General features: G+C 39.8%; 1 long non-coding RNA gene across 1 annotated transcript in view; it reads right to left on the bottom strand.

Moving 5' to 3' along the window:
• Positions 1 to 20,742, bottom strand: part of LOC118170874 — a 32,040-nt gene extending 11,298 nt beyond the window's left edge. The window contains exons 1-7 of the long non-coding RNA XR_004752909.1: positions 20,661 to 20,742; positions 19,272 to 19,364; positions 16,409 to 16,607; positions 9,325 to 9,860; positions 6,606 to 6,656; positions 3,908 to 4,263; positions 2,565 to 2,662 (exon numbers count right to left, since the gene is read on the bottom strand). This is a non-coding gene — a long non-coding RNA (uncharacterized LOC118170874). The remainder of the gene's footprint in view (positions 1 to 2,564; positions 2,663 to 3,907; positions 4,264 to 6,605; positions 6,657 to 9,324; positions 9,861 to 16,408; positions 16,608 to 19,271; positions 19,365 to 20,660) is intronic.
• Between the last annotated feature and the right edge of the window lie 12 nt (positions 20,743 to 20,754).

Raw genomic sequence — 20,754 nt, 5'->3', positions numbered from 1 at the left:
AAACTTGAAAAAGACTTGAAAAGCCGTGTCCTGAAATAACACATTTTGCCTTTTATACATAAATCCATGCATGGTCTGGAGTCTGTTTTTGTTTATAAGGGCAGAAGCACTAGAAGACATCATTAGATTCTATAAATATCTAAAAACTCAATGTTGTTTCACTATCAGAGTCTTACTAGAAATCTTAATTCGGCTTTTTTTAAGTACAGAATCAAACTGTTTTCATTATTGTGATTGGTTTTTGTGTTATAAGTTTAGTAGCCTTTTCCTTCTGTTTCCCTAGTTTTTGCAACGTTTTACATTTTCACATTTCCTTAAGTTTCATGTCTTCACAGGGATTTATCTGGGATACTCTTTGAGATATCTAATAATGTTATTAATCTCAAAATCCTGAGAAACTAAGAATTTTATTTTATTTATTTATTTATTTATTTTGTATGCTACCAATTATATTCTGCAGAAGAACAGCTAAGTTTTATTGTACCGGCTCCCTACTCTACCTACCCACAAATGATAGGTATGCCAGAATTTACTCTCATTTAACTATATTATCTGCAGTCTTTCCATATTAGGAAAATTATTAAAAGCTTTTACATTTTAGCACTTTAAATTTTCTTAAATCTTCCTGCTATACTGATACATATGTATATTCTGTATTGCTGCTCTATTCACTTGCAGATTGTAACATGAATATTCCCCTTAGATTCTTCAGGGACTTCATTTGGAAGGGCCAGGATGATGCTAACAAACTGGTGGCTTCAGGATGATAGCTCATTTCAAGAACCTGTCTGTACAGCCACACTCTACACAGGCAACTTTAAATGATGTTAATATTCTAAAATAAACCATTTAAAAACTAAAAGTGCCACAGCTCTAGATATGCCATAAGGCATTGCAGTAGTCCTGAACCGGCATGATCACATGCTACTTTTCCACCCTCTCCTAAGAAAACAACTCCTGGGACTGACTGTCCATCACTTTCCTTCATGTGCTTCTGAAAGTCCTGTCAGACTTCAGTAAAACTGTCTCAAGGGCTGACCTTCATAGATAATTTTCAATGAGTTCAAATAGTACAAATACGCAGACAATTACATGCACTGAGCTCGCATACTTGAAATGCAGTTCTCTAGCAAACAATCGTTTCTGTTGTCCATAAAACAACTACATTTTTTAATCAAATGTCTACTTTTGTTAAGGCAGAGCTTGAGTGGTACCCACTGAATGCACAAATGATTTATTAACATTCGCATTTAATCCATCTCACTATAAATAAAGCAGCTTTCACTGCGTGCATATCCATCAGCTAATATGCGGCTACACACAGCACACAATATAAAGAACGTATGTTTCACATGTGAAACTGGGTTAAATCTTGTGTTTGGAATTGCACAGGAAATCTGGCAGTGTCAGGGAGATATTTTTTTTTCTGATGTAAATAAGCATATAAGTCCCTTTATTCTTATTTGAGTATATATCAGGAGGACTCAGGACTAGAAATACTTTGCATTTTAAGAGGGATAGTGGGCAGAAGATTATTAGGCAAAATGTTCTATTTAGTATCTGGCACAGAATAGTAAATATAGTAAATAATAAAGATATATAAACAGATATATATGTGTATATATATATATTACTTTTTACCATAATGCATCTTTGTATTAATAGATAACATACTGTGTTTTACTTCTAACATTTATAGCTGTGGTCTTTAGTTGTCTTGAGACTTTTGAGTTCTGATCAGTACCTGGTATCTATGGATTCTTTCTTCCACCCTGGTTCCTTAAATCCATTTTCAGAAAAACCTTCTGTTGGACTAGAAGAACTCTTAATGTTGAACTCTATCTACCCTTCCAGCCACTACAGATGCATGAGCAAAGCTCGTGCTTTGGCCAGTGCCAGATTTCTGAGTCACGCAAAGGTTTTTACAAAATTAAACCTTATAATACTGCATGGAAAATACTACACCACTGGGAATTTCTCACAGAAGTTTCCTCCCCTGCAGGCCATGTCCATATAGTTCCCTCACTGCAGGGTTTGGATGATCGTAAAACTTCAAAGTATTTCTTGGCACCAAATCCCAGAATTGATCAGGCTGGCAGTGTGATGGGATGAAAGGTGTAGAATCATAGAATATCCCCAGTTGGAAGGGACCCAGAAGGATCACTGAGTGCAACTCCTAGCACCAAACAGGTCTACCCAAAAATTCAGAGAGGTAGAGGGTAAGTATAAAATAGATGTAGAAAAACATCTTGAGGAATGTCATTTCTTAGTGCATTGAATGAAGTAGAGTTGTTATGTAAAAACACATATAATTAAAACTAAATAAAACTAGAATAGATCCACCTCCCTGTGCATCTGCATTAACTTCAGAGTCTGTAAAGGAACTGCATGTCTGTCTTAGACTCCGAGGTGCCACCTACTACAGATATTTTTACAGAGGTAGGACTAGACTTTCAGCTGTTTGTTCTCCATCTTTAGGTGAGAATTTGTGCCAATGATCACAGCAATAGTGGCAGTCAGCACAGAGCTACACGATCAAACATATGAGTATTATTTGTGCTCACCGTGGTTGAAAATTTTCTTTTCTTGCAATGGATTCAACACCTCTCCTTGGAAAAAAAAAGCTGATGCAGTTGGGACAACTCTTACTCCCCTCCACTCCCTTAAAAAAAAAAAAAAAGTTGGCTACAATGAGCAACTAAATCCTTTAGAAGGTAAGAGGAAAAATGGATAATTACATAGCAGACACCGACTATAGGACTATAGGTCAGGAGCTTAGTTATGCACAAAAACAGTAGTTAGGAAAAAAAATGGGGGGGCAATTCTTCATTTATAGTCTCTATGTATAGTCTTTCTGATTTTTTATTTTTGTTTTTCAGGCTAAAGCATGGGAGGAAAACTTGAAATTCCTCTTCCAGAATACAGTCCTGGTACCTAACAAGTCAGTTGCTTTTGCAAAGAGCTAAGGAAAAGTATGGTGCAGTTGATTTTTAAATTGTACTTAAATGTGCGATTTTATTTTTGCTTTTTTTAGTTCACTCAGATCTGGGAAGTGGGGCTCATTCGTTTCACATGTGAACGACTTTCCTACAGATGCTCCACCTCAGCAACATTAAAACTTCAATATGGCTTAAGAAAGTTGATACTGTGGAGGCCACATGGTCATTTTTCCCAGGACAAAACATGGCTGTAAAGTTATCCATGTCAACTAAAGACATCATTATTAGATCTTAGCATTGTGGTCTTTTATAACTTACCGCTGTTTTTATGAACTGCAGCTCTAAAGCAGTCCTGATCAATGGTTCTTAGCAAATCTCAGGGAAAAAAAAAGTTTACCAGAGCTTTTAACTGGATTTAAAACTTCAAGTGTGAGAATAAACAGCAGAGTCTCATCAGTTAGTTACTACCAAGGGAGAAATGCTGTGCAGCTGGAATGCAGTATAGCAGGACTTTGTGAAGAGCAGGTTTAACAAAACTTATCTTAAATCAGCATAGAATTCATCAATGATGGCACCTATAAAGTAGGCAGTCCCTCTCCCCTAATGTCACTTTAAAGGTGTGGGGGTTTTGTTTATTTTTCAAAAGAAGGTCAACATCAGCACTGTATTTAACACTGTCATAAGGTGATAGGTTTAATTATAAATTAGCACCAACAAACTTTCCAGTCCTACTTATCACACCTCGCAGATTTGAAGCCTGCAAGCACCAGGTACCTAACTGCACGATGTGCGTTCACTTGCATACACTGCCTTGTTCAGCTTGATGCCTGAGCTGCCATCTGGTCTCACGTCTTGTAAAATACAGCATCAGGTTCTGAGTTTATCTTTTACTTCATCATTTCTAAATTCTTTGTAGTATCCTGAAAACAATGAAAAAATGCTCCTCCGGTTCCTGTGTGCCATCTTACCTCCAGGTGTGAAAGTTGGCCCTTGTGTGACGTGAAGGCTCGTGCTAACTGGTAAAGCAGAAATCCCAGCAGTAGTACAGATAAACTGAAGGCATTCCTCGCACCTCGGTCTTTTATCCTTCACTTTTCCGCCCAGACACAGAATGCATGTGCTTCACCAAGGCCAACTGTCAGCGACAGCAAACACTAAGGCAGCACCTGATGCTTCTTTAAAAGACTTTCTTATCCTTCAGGAACCAATGTGCATGGCTTTGGTCACTTTGAAAAAACAGTGCCTCACGCAAAGCCTCTGGCGTGGATTGTTTGTTCAGTGCTTGTTTATTTTAAGGATGCTTTAATGCAGCTTCCTGTTACTGCTGGGAACAAAGAATATCAAACACATTTTCAGAGCTCTTGACAGTGTCAAGAAAATCAGCAGGAGGCTGGGGCATAGGCAATGAAGTGCCATGCTGACATTAATTGCATGAAGCTTCTTTTCCTTCATTTCCCTTCCCATCCCTGCAACTCCTGCTGTGTTTGCTGATTTATTTATTTATTTATTCCCATCAGTTCTCCAACTTTGATTTGTTGCAGTTACCTGAATGTAAACTGCTCATGTACATAGATGCCTTTTTTTTTTTTTTTTTTTTTAAGGGAGATTTTGAACAAGTCAATAGAAAATCACAGAGCTTGTGTGTGTCTCTGTTGCATAACAAACACTGCCAAGCTGATGATGCTTGAACCGCCAAAGTGTTTTCAGGCAGCCACTTTCAGGTAATTTTCTTGTCAAAGCTCAGGATGAACAGACGTGTTCCAGATTAGAAGTGTTCCCATCTTTTTTTCCTGTTTTTAAACACTAACTACATCTTTTTCAGAGACAGCTAAGGCATCATTGACTTGCCTGCTCAGCCACCCACTTCTGTAAAATTGTATCGGTGATACCAGCTTTCCCCTGGCTGGTATTCCTCACAGCATTTTTGATTTGCAGGCAGGAAAAGAGATCAATTATCTAACTGTAAAGTTAACTTGGTCAGTTTTCTCAAGAACAGTATCTGGACATTTTTAACACTTGCTATATAGATCAAGTACAAATGTTTCTGAATAAATCCACAGAAAGAATCTTTACCATAAAGATATTGCTTACAGAAAAGATTTCAAGAGTAGGCCTCATCCTCCACCTACTTTCCCTTTAAGCTTTCTCCAGGTAAAGATCTTATAGAAGTTCTGTTGAATTTCTCTCCATTGGTGGAAATCTCCCTATGACTAGAGTTTTTCCATTCTTACCCTGGGATCCATTATGCGCAATGCTGCCTGAGTAATACCATGTAGAGGAAATGAATTTTCTTCATATTTACTCTACCAGTGCAATAAAAGACAGATTCTCAAATTTCCTCTGTTCCTGACTCTGACAGGCTGTTCCCAAGCGACGGGACACTGAATATTACCTCAAAGACAAAAGTTAACATGATGTATTTCTCATCTCTCTTGTGCAGAGATATCTGTGCCTTTGTCTTTTCTGTTCTGATTAGTAGACTTTTGAAATCAAGCAGTTTGCAAGAACAGTGTTTGTGTTTTCTATTTAATGCAGCATGGTGCACACAATCAGGAAGGCAAGCATGACGTCCGGCTTGAAGAAATTAAGATGAAAGTTGGTTTAATGGCAACTTTGCAATTTGTTGGCAGCATTTTTAATATTTCTGTGAAGTTTTAAGCTAGCAAGATAAAAATTCAAGTAACCAACTGACAAGTATTATCCTTCAGATTATTGTTTTGATACTATTGACAATATTTCTCTTACTCTTCCATTTGGAACTGGAAAAACAAAAAACCTGCAAATGTTTCAAAAGCCACTCATGAGAGTTCTGCAGCATCGAAAGCCCAAGGTACAAAGCTAATGCACCTCACATTGGTACAGCTACGAACAGCCAGTGGTGCCGTGGTTGCTGATCTGACCAGCTGACTAAAAGTAAATCATGTATTAAGGTCTGAGGGAATTGTATTATATGCTCACAGGGACTTCTCTGACCATCACAGACAGCTCAATTCCTGGAGCTCAGGTGCTTCATTTACCTTGAATTTCAAATGATTGAATTTGTTGCACAAAAAATGTGAGTGTTTTGACAAGCTGGCTTTTTGAAACAAAGCACAGCTTAATTTACTGACACAGTAAACTCACCTCAACCTCAGTTTTTACTGTGAAAACGTACCATGTCATTTCAAGTTAATTTTCTAATTTCTGTACTCAGGTTGTTTAAGGATGTCAATCCTCATTTAGACCACTCAATTTCTGGCACAGGAAGTGTTGGCAGGGATTATTGCTTTCCCACTTATTGACTGTTGCAAATTAGAACATTTTTTTTATAGAGCTGAGAACAATCAAATTTACTCTAAAAAGGGAATTTCTTTAGCTAAGACTTAACATCAAAGTACACCCAGTAAAACTGTTTTCAGCCAGCATCATACAATACTGTACACATACTTCATAATCCCTAGTACCCACATGAAGACCTGAACATATCAACAACATCTTAAGCAGAGTTGCAGACCTCACTCATGGAAAAAAACAGCAAAACTGCTATCAAAAGCATGGCCAACTCACTAGAGTTCATCTGAACTCTTCCCAGTTCTGCTTCTGTCCATGCCAAGACTGAGGCCGTGCTGAGCAGCTGAACAGCCTGTTGCTGTAGGGCCATCTCCTTAAGCTCTGTTTTGTGCTCACCTTGCATTCATCTCCCCTTTAAATGCTGACTTCTTCTGAAGACCAGGAAAGCTAGAGAAAAATAGAAAGCTTTAACAGATATTAGATCATCTTTAAGACCCGTAGACTTGATACTGAAATTGTAAGAATAATTCTCTTTAAAATCATTGGACATCTGCTTCAGGTTTCCAGTCATGTGTTAGTAACACAACTGGAATAAGACAAAGTCTGGGGGACAAGCCCAGGAAAGCCAGTTTTGTCTGGGTACAATAAATACAGATGCAAAAAGGGAATGTGGCTAACGCTACAGTACATCTTTCAACGTCCACCTCTTCTGCTTCCCTAGTAAGTTGTTCCAGTTCCCAAGCTAGAGATTTTCAGTAATGACAGCCGTGAAGAAACCATTCTCCAACCTACACAAACCTCTACATCAGCAGATGGCATTGGGGAGTTTAACAGACCACGCAGAAGATACACATTCCAAATTAATCCGAGACTTAAATTTGGATGTGAATGCTAAAGCATTTGATGACATTAAAGATCTCTACATTTCATAGCAAGGCATCATGTGACATCATTCATGGGTCATTTGCCTTTTAGCAGTTTTGAAGAAAAAAAGCTGCTTGAGCTTTATACAGTTTTTAAGAACTCTTCATTAGAAATACAGGAAATGTTGTACTTGCTTTAAACTTTACTCAAACACTGGTACCCCCATACCCCTGTAAATACAACCGATTATTGGTCCTGAATAATCCAATGCCTGCTGGGTTAGCAGAGGGGTTAATTTCATCAGGTGTGGTAACAGTTTTGTACAGAGCTGCTCCCACAGATGCCTCGTGGTCTCCTGTGCCCCTGAAGCCTTGCAGTGCCAAGTGTGTGCACAGAAGCAGCCAGTCCCTGCCTGCTGCTGCGCCCGGCCAGCGTCGCTCTTCCCGTGGTTGGGTATACAGGAGGTAAGGGAGCCCAGCCAGTCCGGGCCAAAACAAAAACATTCATGTACGCATTTAGCGTGAGCTGGAGCACTTTGCTCATCTTGTTCACACAAGAGTTCCTGCACAACAGTAAAACCAGCCTGACTGTAGGGAACCCTTAACAGTAATCTGTGCCTCCACTCCCGTTCCAGGTCACTTCTCAGGTGCTAGTCTGAGAGGTAAGGAGGAAACCATACCTCACTGGAGTTTTGTGAGGTTTTTTTATTCCCTTTTGCACTGGTATACTTCTGCAAGCACAAGTCAGCCAGCAGAGCTCTGGATGTCTGGAATCCACAGGCTATAATTTCAATGAATTCTAATTAAAAAGGCACTCTCACATGTTTTTGGAATAGTGAAGCGTGACTATTTTGGAATAGGAATTTAAACAAACACTGCCTCAGACTAAGGGCACAGTTCACAACTCTGAGTTCACCTCAGGTTCTGCAGACACAAGCATCATCACACAGAGCTGTCTTGGAAAAGGTATTCCATGTTCCCACATCATCTGAATAAGCAAAAGAACTCATCAGCTGCTGGGCCATGAAGTGCAACACAGCATGCACTAAGACAGTGGCTGGATGTAAAGGAACAAAGGAACTGCCTGGCATAGACAGAAAACCACTGCAGCAAGGCCTATTTGCACAGTTTATTAGACAACAAAGAAAAATCCCCGCTGAGTCCAAGTTCTGTAATTTGAAATTTGTTTGGCAGAGAATGGCTTTAGACAATGCTGAGACTTCTTCAGAATGCCCTGTACTTCCTACAATCAAAACTAAAAACAGATGGCTTCAAAATCTAAATCCAAATACAGTTTAAACATATAGCATATAAAATTTTGAAAACCAAACACTTTATTAAGAACAAAAACTTGCACTAAGTTCCCTAAGGGCATGATATTTTACAGAGATGTACTTGTACTAAGGAACTGAAACGGCAAACAGACTGGTAACAGCAAGAAAGGAATTCAGGAAAGAAACAAGCCCTTTTGTCAAAATCGAATGACTTCACTGAACTTTTGTACCTAACTAACTGCCCTGCCCCAGATTAACACAGCCTCTGTAGCCACCCCCTGCTCTCAATACCCTTCCCCAACTCTGTAGCCTCCCCTGGGGCTACCTCTTCGTTCTGAGCTCCTGCCAGAGAAGCCACCGAACCTCCATACGCAGAGCCGTGCAGATAACCTCCATTGTCGCAGCGAGCCATCTTTGGAGAGTGAGGACCATCTCACAGTGTGGCATGAGGAAACATTATACATTTGATGCAACCTTATAAATTCATTTTTTCCCCACTGATATTACAGGAATAATCTATTGCCTCAACAATCAGTTAAGGAGCCTCTGTTTTCTGTTAACAGAGTAAGATGTTTGAATTACGGTTGCACTTTTTGTACCTTTTCCACATCAGTAAAGAAAAGCCTGAAGTGCCACATAAGCACATCCTCCTCTAAATCTCAGACAGGTCTACACTTGGGACAAAACCAAATCCCCTCAGTCCCACTTTTGCAGCTCACACAAATGAGCAGGGAGCCCTATCCCTGCTTACATGATCATAGGGATATTTACTTTGCTCCTCACAAAATACACTGAAGTGCATGTCTAAGCTGTCCTTTGTTTTGCTTCTAAACTAGTAATGGCTCACAAGTGTGTTCATTTTCCTCTGCCTACAAAGACTTGAATAAGGGGCAACAGAAGGGTGCAAGCACAGCCAAATGTTTGTTTTATTTCCAGAGACAGCAATGAAGAGGTTTGCCCAAAATAAAGTTGGATTACCTTGTCTATGAAAGTCCTTGTGGTTTGGAACAGGCGATGACAGAGCTTTTATTCCTGAGAGCTGTTTGTCCTTCCTGTGGAAACAGGCAGTGATTTGTCTGCATCAGACCCTGAACATGACAATTTTACATATGCTCAGACTACTTTTTGCAGCAAAAGCCTAAAGCTCCTTTCCACACCACACACAACTCTCCTGGTGATATTAGCTCTGGGCTTCTGCAGCCTCCATGAGCAGTGAGCTGACAGCCTGAAGCTGCCGTTTGGGCACTTGGTGTCCCTGTGGGAAGAGGTGGTGAGTGCTCCCTGTCCCAAAGTCCGACTGCATGAGCCAGCAGAGGGGAGCTAACCTTGCATCGGCAGCCATCAGGCCGATGCCTGCGCCTGACAGCCTGGAGATCTGACGGATCACATTTGCTCATTTGGTGCGTCCAGCTGCTAAATGATCCCCACATCTTTAGTCACCTCCACAATGACAGCCTCCATTGCAGCATGCCGGGATCCAGGCAGCCACGCTGTGGGGCATTTTCAGTGTGATCCTAGAGCAGAAACAATTACATTAGATATATCACAACTTCTAGGGGAGAACCTGTTATGAAAGATGTCCTGTGGTTTTCCATTGTGTGCTACACGTTATCACCTCTGGGATTCTAAGTTGTTAAAGAAGAGACATAAAATTCAGGAGGGAAATTTGCCAGCTCCCTACAATTTGATATTGTTAAAACATCAACTATCCTTCTGTTTAAATTTGCTCTTCAGATTTAACATACTTAGGTAACACTAATACGTAATCCTTATTGCCAAAACAGAAAGAGACAGAAACAAAGTAAACTAAAACTATGTGGCTCCTTAAGATCTTGAAAGGTACAGGCCACCATCAAACATACCAGTGAACTAAACTTAAGCAATTCTTCACCTTTGTTTTACAGACTGGAAAGTAAAAAGAAAAAGAAAAAGAAAAAGAAAAAGAAAAAGAAAAAGAAAAAGAAAAAGACATCCAGATGGTATTTGGTCATGGGCATAAAATGCATGCTGCCAGAGCCAAATGACAAATCCTTAGCATTTCTCTCCTCCAACCATGTTTCTGAGACTTAAAAATAAGGTTTTCTCAGCCTCTCTCTGAAGGGGAGGTGCAAAATGCGTAGTATCTCTTATTCACCTTCCAATTAAAGTAGTTTTTCATGGAAAATGACTAGTGTAAGGTTTTCAGTTTAAGCAGAAAATCTGCATGAAGCAGTGCTGCCAATATAAACCCATCCCTTCCTCTTACAAAACAAAGATAACGCCCTCACAATTAACCTGTAGTGCATGGCTCTATGCAGAGTTCCCATTCCAAAGAGACTTACATCTATGCTAGCAGCTGCTTCCCCTCAGTCTGTGGTCTTTCAGAGACAGAGTTTATTAGCACCAAGGAGGTCTGTACCTGTCATCCAGCAGAATGAGGCCCCCATCCATCAGAATTTTCTTGGAGACAAACAGAAGGGGTTCAACAGGCTCACCAAGGTCATTGCTTTGGCAGAGATGGCTCATGCTCAAATCTGCAGGTGTGAGAGAAATATGACTCTTGGAATGGAATACAGAGTCCTACACATTCCTCTGGCCAGCAGAGGAAAAACAAAAACAAACAAACAAACAAACCAAAAATAAAACACCAAAAGCTAGGTGTACTGTTAGGAAATTACCAGAGTGCACGTGTACACAAAACGGAATGCTGGGCCGATGTTTATATGCATTCACCACCAGCTGGTGTAGAGAAAAAAGCCACCAAAAACTACCTGTCATTTAAAAGTATTTGTTTTTCCATGGCCACAGTTATGCAGCTGACATTTTGCAAGAGCTGTTTCATGTTTTATCAGTCTAAACATGATGAAGGCATAGCCGAATTATCTTCCCACCTCTTGCATTGCTGGGGCTGTGATGAAAAGCTCATCTTGCTTCTTTTATATGGTCCCACACGTGCAGCATTTGGAAGTTGCTACATGTCCATGCAAACATGCCCCCTTTGTCACTTTACAGAAACAAGACCTTAAGCTTGAACTTGAAGTGAACACTCTGACAGTAACAAGCCATCTGACATGAGCCAGAGATAACAGCACTGGCCACATGGGTTACTGCCATTCGTTTTAGGGAGGAACTAAAGAGCAGTACTTAGGGTTGCAGCCTCCCACTGTGAAAGCTGCCTCTCTCCACCTTTCACACAGGAGCGTGATGGACAGAATCTGTTCTGCTTTTTTTGCCTTCAGGGAGAAGATGTGCTGGAAACCACTACACATGCTCAAAAAAGAGACTCTTCCAGAATGGAAGTCATGGCAGAAAAATGGCCACGACAAGGAGCAATGAACTTGCAGGTCAAAGAGAGGCCGCCAAATACAGCAGGAAACAAGAAAACCAAACCTCAAAGGTATGTAACGGGTAGGAAGAGAGCTGTGTATAAATCCTTCCTTCATCCCAGTCCTACCCAGTCACTCTTAGCCACTTTTAAGACACTGATTTAATCACTCTTAGATTCCCACGTGTATTTTCCTTTAGTAAAGCATAGTATTTTGAGTTCAGAAGTCTTGTGGTCGTTTTAGGGAAGCTCACTTTACAGAGTCGGTCTCTGCAAATCAGAGCTCTAGCTAACTTGGGTGAAGAAGAGGTGAAGCCTTAACACAGCTCTGAATGTTGTCTGTGGAAACCCCAAGTATCAAGACAAGACCCCATGGTAGACAAGGTGACAAAAGAGATATCCCTACAATATCACCTTTGCTATACGATCTTAAGAGGCTCTCCTTACAGCAAGAAACTTTGCTAATACAAGGGTTATTCAGAAAAATATCTTTAGGGCATTTCCCAGGCAGAGTGAACCCTAGTGTTGCACATAGCTGATTTCGAGAGGAGACAGCGCACATCAGGGTATTGCCATCACAGCGCCTGGAGTAACTGCACAGGCAGCACAACCAGGCTTGCAGGCTACTTTTCCTCCAAACGCACACAAAAAAAGGTGGTAGATACTTGATGTTCTGGGTGCTGAAAGGGCAGCTGACAGATGACTTGTGGAGTGCATTGTGCCCCTCAGTGTTACGAATTTCCCTCTTATTGTGGCAGCAGACACCGGGGTAGACCCTAAAAGCAAGCAAGGAGATTACAACATCTAGATTATTATCTGGTCCAGTGCTGTTAAATGGTTGAGTCATCAAACATTCTGTTGACAGAGAACAGAAGGCTGGCTAGCATCCATGGGTCATGCACAGCAGTTGTTTAGGATCCTGGATCAATGCATTTTCTGATTCAATCAACTGGCAGATGGGCATCTGCTCTCAAATGACCTCTGCACTCAAAGCATTTCAGCTCTACATTTAGTTTCCAATTAATTCATGGATAGCAAAAAGCTGAAAAATACTACTACAAAGAGTTATTTTTCTCTCCCAGGCTCTTCAAAAACAAGGAGAGAGAGGTTTGCCCAGAATGTGCTGTACCACAGTATGTTTCCTGTCATTTGTTTTGGAGACAGATCTTTTGGGGGAGGTCAGAATGGATGTTTTCATTAGTTTATTTGTTAAAAACTTCCCCAGAGTCTCTGGTGGCTTGTTTTCAGGTCATCTTGCCCAGAAATAAAATTAAAGATAAATGCAGCAGTGATTCTAACAGCATGAGGAGAAAAAAATATAATTAAAAAAAATAATAATAACAAAGGGAGAGGATCATTTGCAGAATCCTGCCAGCCATGCCATATATAACTAAGCAAGCTCCTCAAGGACACATGGCAAATTCAGAACCTGGTCATCTTTAAGAAACAGTTTTAAAATAGCAATTTTAGAAAACTGAATAATATGTCCCATTATTGCACATCCCTCCTGCTGCACAAACCCAGAAACCAAAGGACACATAGCACAATGTTTAGATCACACAGACTCCCTAAGGCTAATAAAAAGGACTGGAGAAGCACAGTGCTTACAGAACACATTTTACGGATGCAACAAGTGAAGAACAAAGAAAATCAGAGAGGTAACTCTAAGGATGATTAGTCAACATAATTTTAATCGTGCAGCCCTAACACCAGCCTCCAAAATCACCCTATGTCATATCTCAGCCATCGCACCTTCTCTGTTTTTCTGTCTGGCAGGTAACTATAAGAGAATGAGACAGCACTAAAATTTCATCTGAACACAGCTGTAAAGGTAGAAGATATTTAGGGCATGCCTCTATGCCTGTGTATTCATCATAGATTACCTTGTTTATTTATTTCTCATCTCAGAATGAAAAACATGACCACCCTCTAGGAAGACAAAATTGGTACCTTTCAGTTGGACTATTGCTTTCCAAGTCATTCTTAAGCATAGCCATGCTCAATCTTTTGTGTTCACTAAATCTTTTTCCTGCTTCTTCACCACCCATTCAAAACACAAACAGATTGAATTAGCAGTCCATGCAAGAAAAAGAGTGACGATCTAGCTGTTAAAGCAGCCAATGACTTATCTAGCCCCGTCACACTACTGCTCGCCATAACTTCTAAACAGAGTTTGTACCTTGTGTCATCCCAGGCTTGGAAGACCAAGAGCGAAGTTAGGCGATCTGAAAACCTGTTCCCAGCACAATTCCTGTGGACACAATCTGGCCATTTGCCTTCACTGATGATAGGTTTGGGGAGCAGGTGGCTGAAGAGGCAGTACAAACAGCATGTCCCACATTGAAAGAAACCTCAAAAGGCATCAGATGGGGTTTATTCACAGTATTGCTGCCAGCAGCTGTTATAGGCCAATGGTCTGAGCAAAAACTTGTCACTTGAGGTTAGAGACCCTTGTCTACCAGACTTCTTTAGAGAAACACTTTCCAGAACGTGGATGTTAAATTAGAGAACCTTCTGTGACAGTGGATGTTCACAAGTCCTTTGTTTATCTTCTCTCCCTGTCCCCCCATCCATCCATAGGTCTTTTCACCATCTTCTGGGTAAAGTGACCCTACAGCCATCACAGTAACAAACAGCAGTTCTTTACTTCTGTTGAAATAAAATGTGGGGATTCATTTTTCTTCTTATCTAGGTCTCAAATTTCCCATCTCCCCATCACTACCTTACTGCTGTACTTAATATTTACAGTCCCACTCCTGCTTTGCAAATATTCAGCCTCTGCTGGTCCCTTTCAGTCACTCCAAATTTCATGACTACTTTATTCCCTGTATGAAAAGTTATTCTCTGATCTCATGAACACAGTTTCCTGCCCCCAGCTGTAGAATTTATTGCTCACCTGGATGTATTTTTTTTTTTTTTTTTGTAGACTGCACTTCTAGAGGCTCAGGAGCCCAGAGGAACAAGAAAAAGACCGCAGAGGCTACTAAACTTACTAAAAAATACAGTGTATTATCAACCCCTTGCCAAGAGGAGGTTCAAGGGAAGTTTAGCTTGGATTCTTCCAAGAGGTGTCAATTCATCACTAGAATCCATCAAGCTCTGCAAAAAGATCTCTTGTCAAAGATGGTTATCTACTCCAAGCAATGTTTATAAAAGAAATTCAGAATTTTAATAATTGTGCTTATATACAGCCCCATCAATATTTAAGTTTAGTATTATTTACAATATTGCCAATGTTATTTTCAAAACTGTTCTGAGGTCAAGTAAACAAATTTTCCTTTATCCTTATGGATTTTTTACTATCTCTTCCACAATTAAAAGAATTACTGTTTAATTCACATATTTTTCCAATTCATCTTAGTTTGCTTCTGTACAGAACTTTATTAGATTATTAAGTCTCTCAATTGATCTAACTGATCGAATCCGATTTCTGCCTCACAAAAATCAAAGCAGCCATTTCACAGCCAACTCTCGTCTTACTGCAATTACCAAATCACAGGACCCTCTGTTCATCAAAAAGAGAACATCACGAACTCTCACTTCCATGAGCCTTTGTTATATACAGCTTGTCTCCCTTTCTCTCCTTTCATCACCTAAAACTTTTCACTTGAGCTCAGCCTCTAGCTATCAAACCCTTGGCAATAATCACATCAAACAAGTGGCTGTGGCTGTTTACAGACTGAAGGGTCTCATGGGTGTCCCTAACTTTCTGGCCATTTGGCCGTAAGCATTACACTCTGCTTCATAATTTCATGTTCTCTTGCACTCTCTTGCCCTCTCTCTCTCAGGTTTGTATGCCAAAGAAAACCAGCACAAACATCATCTTTAAAAACTCTTAAGAAACCAAGGAAAAATGCAGACTTATTGTTTACATACTCTATATCAGGCATCACATACTTTGGAAAACTTCAGCCTAATTAGAACATTTACATTTCTTGCCTCAGCAATAAAATGGGAAAGCAAGAAAACAAAGGACTCAGCCACCATCAAATCCATTTTTTAGTACCTACTGACCTTAACATCCTAAAGAAATGCATTTCTTAGCAGCAAAGTAAAAAAGCACTAACCATTTTTAGATCATTAAACTTGAATGCATATCCCTTGTTTTTCTTTATTCTGGTCTCCCCTCTATGTACAAGCACTGTAGTCTCTTTACGCTTTTTTTTCATAAAAGTCATCAAATAGATATTTCGGTTATTAGAAATGTTAAGAAATGCTTATTTAGTGATATTTGCAAAGCATGCTTAGGTTTGAGATCACTGCTTTAAATCTTGCTTCTTTGTATTCATCTTCTATCTAGTTCCTTGAAGAAACTGGGGATAGTGATGATTGCATATTCAGAAACTGGAGATTTAATTACTTGACATAATACTGAAAATTTAGGTTAGCAAACTGTGGAAGGTAGTAACTATACAAAAAAAAAAAAAAAAAAAAAACTATTAATCTCTCCTTTTTATTAGTTTTATAGTAGCTCTGTTAATGCCTTAGGCATTAGGCACTATGTCATACACAACAGTGCCACAGCTGGAAAACAGGAAGCATCAGTCACTGGTAAAATAACAAAACAAGCCTTAAGTTTAAAGGCTCAAATTTATTAAAGGAAAGAAAATCCACTTGGGAATTCAAATATTCCTTCAGCTGCAAAAAGACATTGCCACCCACACAATCTACTACAAAAAGCTACTACACAATCTAGCAAGAGAGATGTTAAAGCAGTTTGTAAATGGCCACCATGCATGGGAAATCACTTGGACTCACCTTTGCTAACACACAACCTTGTGGACAAACAGGGGTACCTCTTAGTGTGCGTTCTGCTTCCATCACTGCACCCAAAGGTGGTGGTTCTATTGCTTTGGCCAAAAACTGACAAATTCCTCCCAACTGCAGCAATTTGATGCTCAAGGCTATTTCACGAAATGGTGTTCAAAACCTTTCAGGTGTCATGTGAGCTTGAAGTCTGGAATGAGAAGAGAACAAAATCATGCATTTTTTTGAACATGCACTTTGATCACCATCATGGGTCATTCCATCAGCATAAAGTATCACCCCCTCGCCCCCCCAAGCAAATACTGTTTCCTGGCCAATCCATCTGCGCTTACTGTACTCTTCTAAGAATATTTGTCTTACATTCTTCTCAATTCCCATCTCAGGGAAAATGTAAAATGGAAGCGCACAGAGGGTACAGCCCTCACATCACCAGTACCCAGTCTGGTTTCTAGCATGAGCTGGCCGTGCAGAGGGGCTGCATGGCTAAAGCCTCCGACTTGCAGCGTGTTTGTGTCCAGCCCCAAACATGTCCCTCTCCAGTTGTCTCCTACAGGGCTAAGGAAGGACTTCCATTCCTGAGAAAACAATCTGCTTTCTGATGGCCTCATATTAGCACTTCTGTATTTGTTCTTCTCTCAGCTCCACACCAACTCCACCTGCATGTTTCTGCTTTGATCGCTAAGAGTAAGCATTTTTTTGCTGCATGCTTTCCAAAATTGTTTTTCTGGTAGCAAAAAGATCTGTTAGAAAGACAGAGAGTTCTTAAGTCTTTATCTCTGGCATAGCACTGGTGGTGATCATTTAGCTTGCTCGTTGAAATTATGAACTCCTAAGAATGACTGTACTGAGCAACAGACAGTAGAAAAGGTTTCAGAACAGCGCAGACAGATTTCACGTTCTGATAGGATCAGATTTAGTTGGTATCTTTCTCTGCACAAGTCCACAAAACACACACTTCCCTTATTAGGCACCATGGATCCAGCAGGTTTTGTTTCTACATTCTCTACAGGAGGGTAACCTTCAAGTCATGCAGTCCCATGATGGCTTCAATAGCCTAGTATCAGTTCTAGGTCAAACATTATTTTTTTAAAATCACTACATTGTGCTAGAATAATAACTACTAGACTAGACCTAAAAATTTGGGTCATTTTAGAGGAAGTTTTTGATCAACTGATACTTTTAGAAGTTACAAAAAGTTGAACATCAAAATACAGCTATGCCCTATCTGCTACCTGACAAGGGGCACTGGAGGTTTCACAAGGGAGATCAGCGAGTTTAACAGCTGTGCAGACTTCTGCAACTGGCAAAAAAAATCCATGGCTCTAGTAAACGAGAAACAATTTAACCAATAGAAGATCCCAAGTTTCAGCAGCATGGAAGGTGGAGGAGTTCAGCAGCAAGAAGGGTCTTCCTGGCCACAGAATGAGGATAGAGGGAAAAGTAACAACTGTCTTGCCTGATTTTTCCCACCTTCATGACAAAATTGCCAGTTATGTGTTTGAAGGAATATTTGAGAGCTTTATCTTTATTTCGAAGCCATTTTCTGCTTTGCCTCGATTCCCAAGCAGTGTTATTTTTTAATCCTGGGAGGTTCTGTAGTTGCAGGAAAGTTCTTCATAGTAAGATCATTTGTCCACCTCCTACTATGGAGGTGGATCATTTGTCCACCTCCTACACTCATCTTTTTAAGCAAAATAACTGAGATTGAATAAGAATGAATAAGAATTCATGCATTTCCTGTTTTACTTCCCAATTTACTTCCAATTTACTTCCCATGTTTGATCAGAAGTAGCATGGAACAGTTTTTTGATAACTCTCCAAAGTTATTTTATTTCTGAAGGACAAAGCCTCACCTTTCAAAGAGAGTTCTGCTGCACAAAAAAAACCTAAACACACACGTGTCCAGCTCTTCCTTTCCACTACTCCAAATCAGTTTTTTATGCCCAGACCGTGGCACAGTTTATGTTATTGTGAGCAGTGAACAGCTTCACTTTTTGTCTGTTTCAGAAAAGAGCAGAATATCAGATGTCCCTCATCTTAAGTCCTGCCAAATCAGCTCTTATTTTCTTCCTTGCAGCCACACTGCTTCCAAGAAGCAAACCGCCCCTGTTGGACTAGCTAAGCTTTGGTTACTTAGCCACCCGTCTGGAAACTAAAGCACCACACTATTTATAAAGCAGTGCTCTGGGCTATACACAGAATGAAATTCTCAGAACTGTCTCAAAAGCTTAAAATTCAAACGCAATTAGTGAGATCCCTATGTGTAATTTGCTCGGAGAACATGTGTAGCAAGACAGGATCCATAATAGACTACAAAAACCTTCCTATTTTCCACTGGCTATATGCTCTGCGTTTTTAATACTCATTTGGCAGATCACATATTTCAAATTCGCACGGAGACCCAGTGACACCTCACATGAATGCAGATGACCAAAAGCAGCCTACTGAAATGCCAGTGCGGTTTGTAACTGTATGGATTGGCTAAAGACAATGCGCATTTGTCTTCAGGGAGCTAGAGTCCTAAATTCAGCTCTGTGACTATGGGAACACAAGGCAGTTCTGTGTGTTTCAGAAAACCTTTTTTGCATTCCAAAGACCAGCATTTACAAAACAAAAAGCTGTTTCATTTGCAGCAGTCTATAAGATAGGCCACATCATTGATGGCAATGCTGGTCTCCGCAACAGCGATAGATAAAATAGCCTATACAAACAGGAAATGTATACTGAAATAGTTGGTCTGAAAAAGTTAGGGATCTACTGCAAGATAAACTACATAACCTCTGTCAAAAAATTAAACAATATATTCCACAACAGCACAAAGTATGTTAATGTCCACACAGAAAGGCTCTCATACTTGCGCTACTCCAGGAGGCATGGGATGAAACACTCAACACTTCCTCCGAAGGAATTTGTGAATGAAGAAGTGAAATTCTATACTGGCAGCTTCCTACAACATGAAAACAAGAAAGTCTGTTACTGTGTAAATCTCCTTTCTTCTTTGCATAACATAATTATTTCTACCCATTCATCTTCATGCCAAATCAATCCCACTCTCCAAGTCACTTTTGCAACTCTTGTCTTTACACACAAACAGATGTTTCCTTTGGAAAATAAGATTAAATACAATAAACACAGTTGTTTGTACAGAAGTCTGGATTCATTTCTAGATGCTTCTGCATTGTATATATACATCAAGTTCCAGCCAGGCAAGAAAGCAAGTACAACTCCCAGGACATTCAGAGTCCTGATGTACATTAGCAGAGCCTCAATGAGTTCAAAAGAAGCTTCTTTCTCATCCAGCTGAGAGATGAAGCCACGTATTTCTGGACCCCATTCATCACTGCAAATAAGGCTCCAGTTGCCATACAAAAAGAAAAAAGGGAAGGGAAGGGAAGGGAAGGGAAGGGAAGGGAAGGGAAGGGAAACAATATAAATGAATTTACTCAACCTGCGAAGACTGGATGGCCAGACAAATAGGAAAATGGAAATAAAGATGATCTCAGGCACTGCTCACAGAATGACTCACAATGAGCAGTTCAAATCCTGCCTCCCCAGCTTTCTATTACAAGAATGGTGTTGTAATTCCATTGCATTAACTTGTAACTCGATACAATTCTGCAGCAGGAAGCTAGCAAACTAATTTAACTTCAATTCAGATGAACGAGTATAATGTTTAAGTAAGAAAATACAAGAATTCTTCTCTCAAGAAAAAAGGTAATTAAAAAAATCAAATAATTGAGCTTAGGAGTAGTTTCAGACCTACAAATTAAAATAAAGTTGTATATGAAAATTTAGAAATTCTGACACAGATCACAGTATTTTAGATGTTTTTTGTACTTTAGATTCAAGAGAATACCAGAAATCCAGTAAGTGAGACTCTCATGGAAGACTGCAGTAAGGAAATGTTATTGTATTCCTTAAAAAAGAACCAACCAACCAAAAAAAAACCCCACATCCCAAACAAATTTATTTATAAAAATTGTAAGTTTATAAAACTGAAAATGTTGAAACCACTGCAAAATCTAGGAGCAGCAGCATGCATTATTTCTGGCCACAACACGTAATTGTTTCACCAGAAACAATGTAAGCTCTGATGATTTTTTTGACTATTGCAAATGTGTAAAAATTCAAAAACATCAATTATTTATGCACAAGCTGTTATGTGTGATTTTCATTTAGGAGGAGGAGCACATGTGAATTTTCTGGTGGAACAGGCAGAAAGCCAAAAAAGGGTAACACCCACCTGGTTCCAACTGAAATGTAACACCCTCCAAATGCCTTCAGGAAGATTCTGCCAAACTAATTTTTCCCATAGGAGATTCTGCTGCAAACAAAGT

Source organism: Oxyura jamaicensis, chromosome 8 (assembly GCF_011077185.1).
Source record: "Oxyura jamaicensis isolate SHBP4307 breed ruddy duck chromosome 8, BPBGC_Ojam_1.0, whole genome shotgun sequence".
NCBI classification, from domain to species: domain Eukaryota; kingdom Metazoa; phylum Chordata; class Aves; order Anseriformes; family Anatidae; genus Oxyura; species Oxyura jamaicensis.
This window is presented reverse-complemented; position numbering and strand designations above follow the sequence as displayed.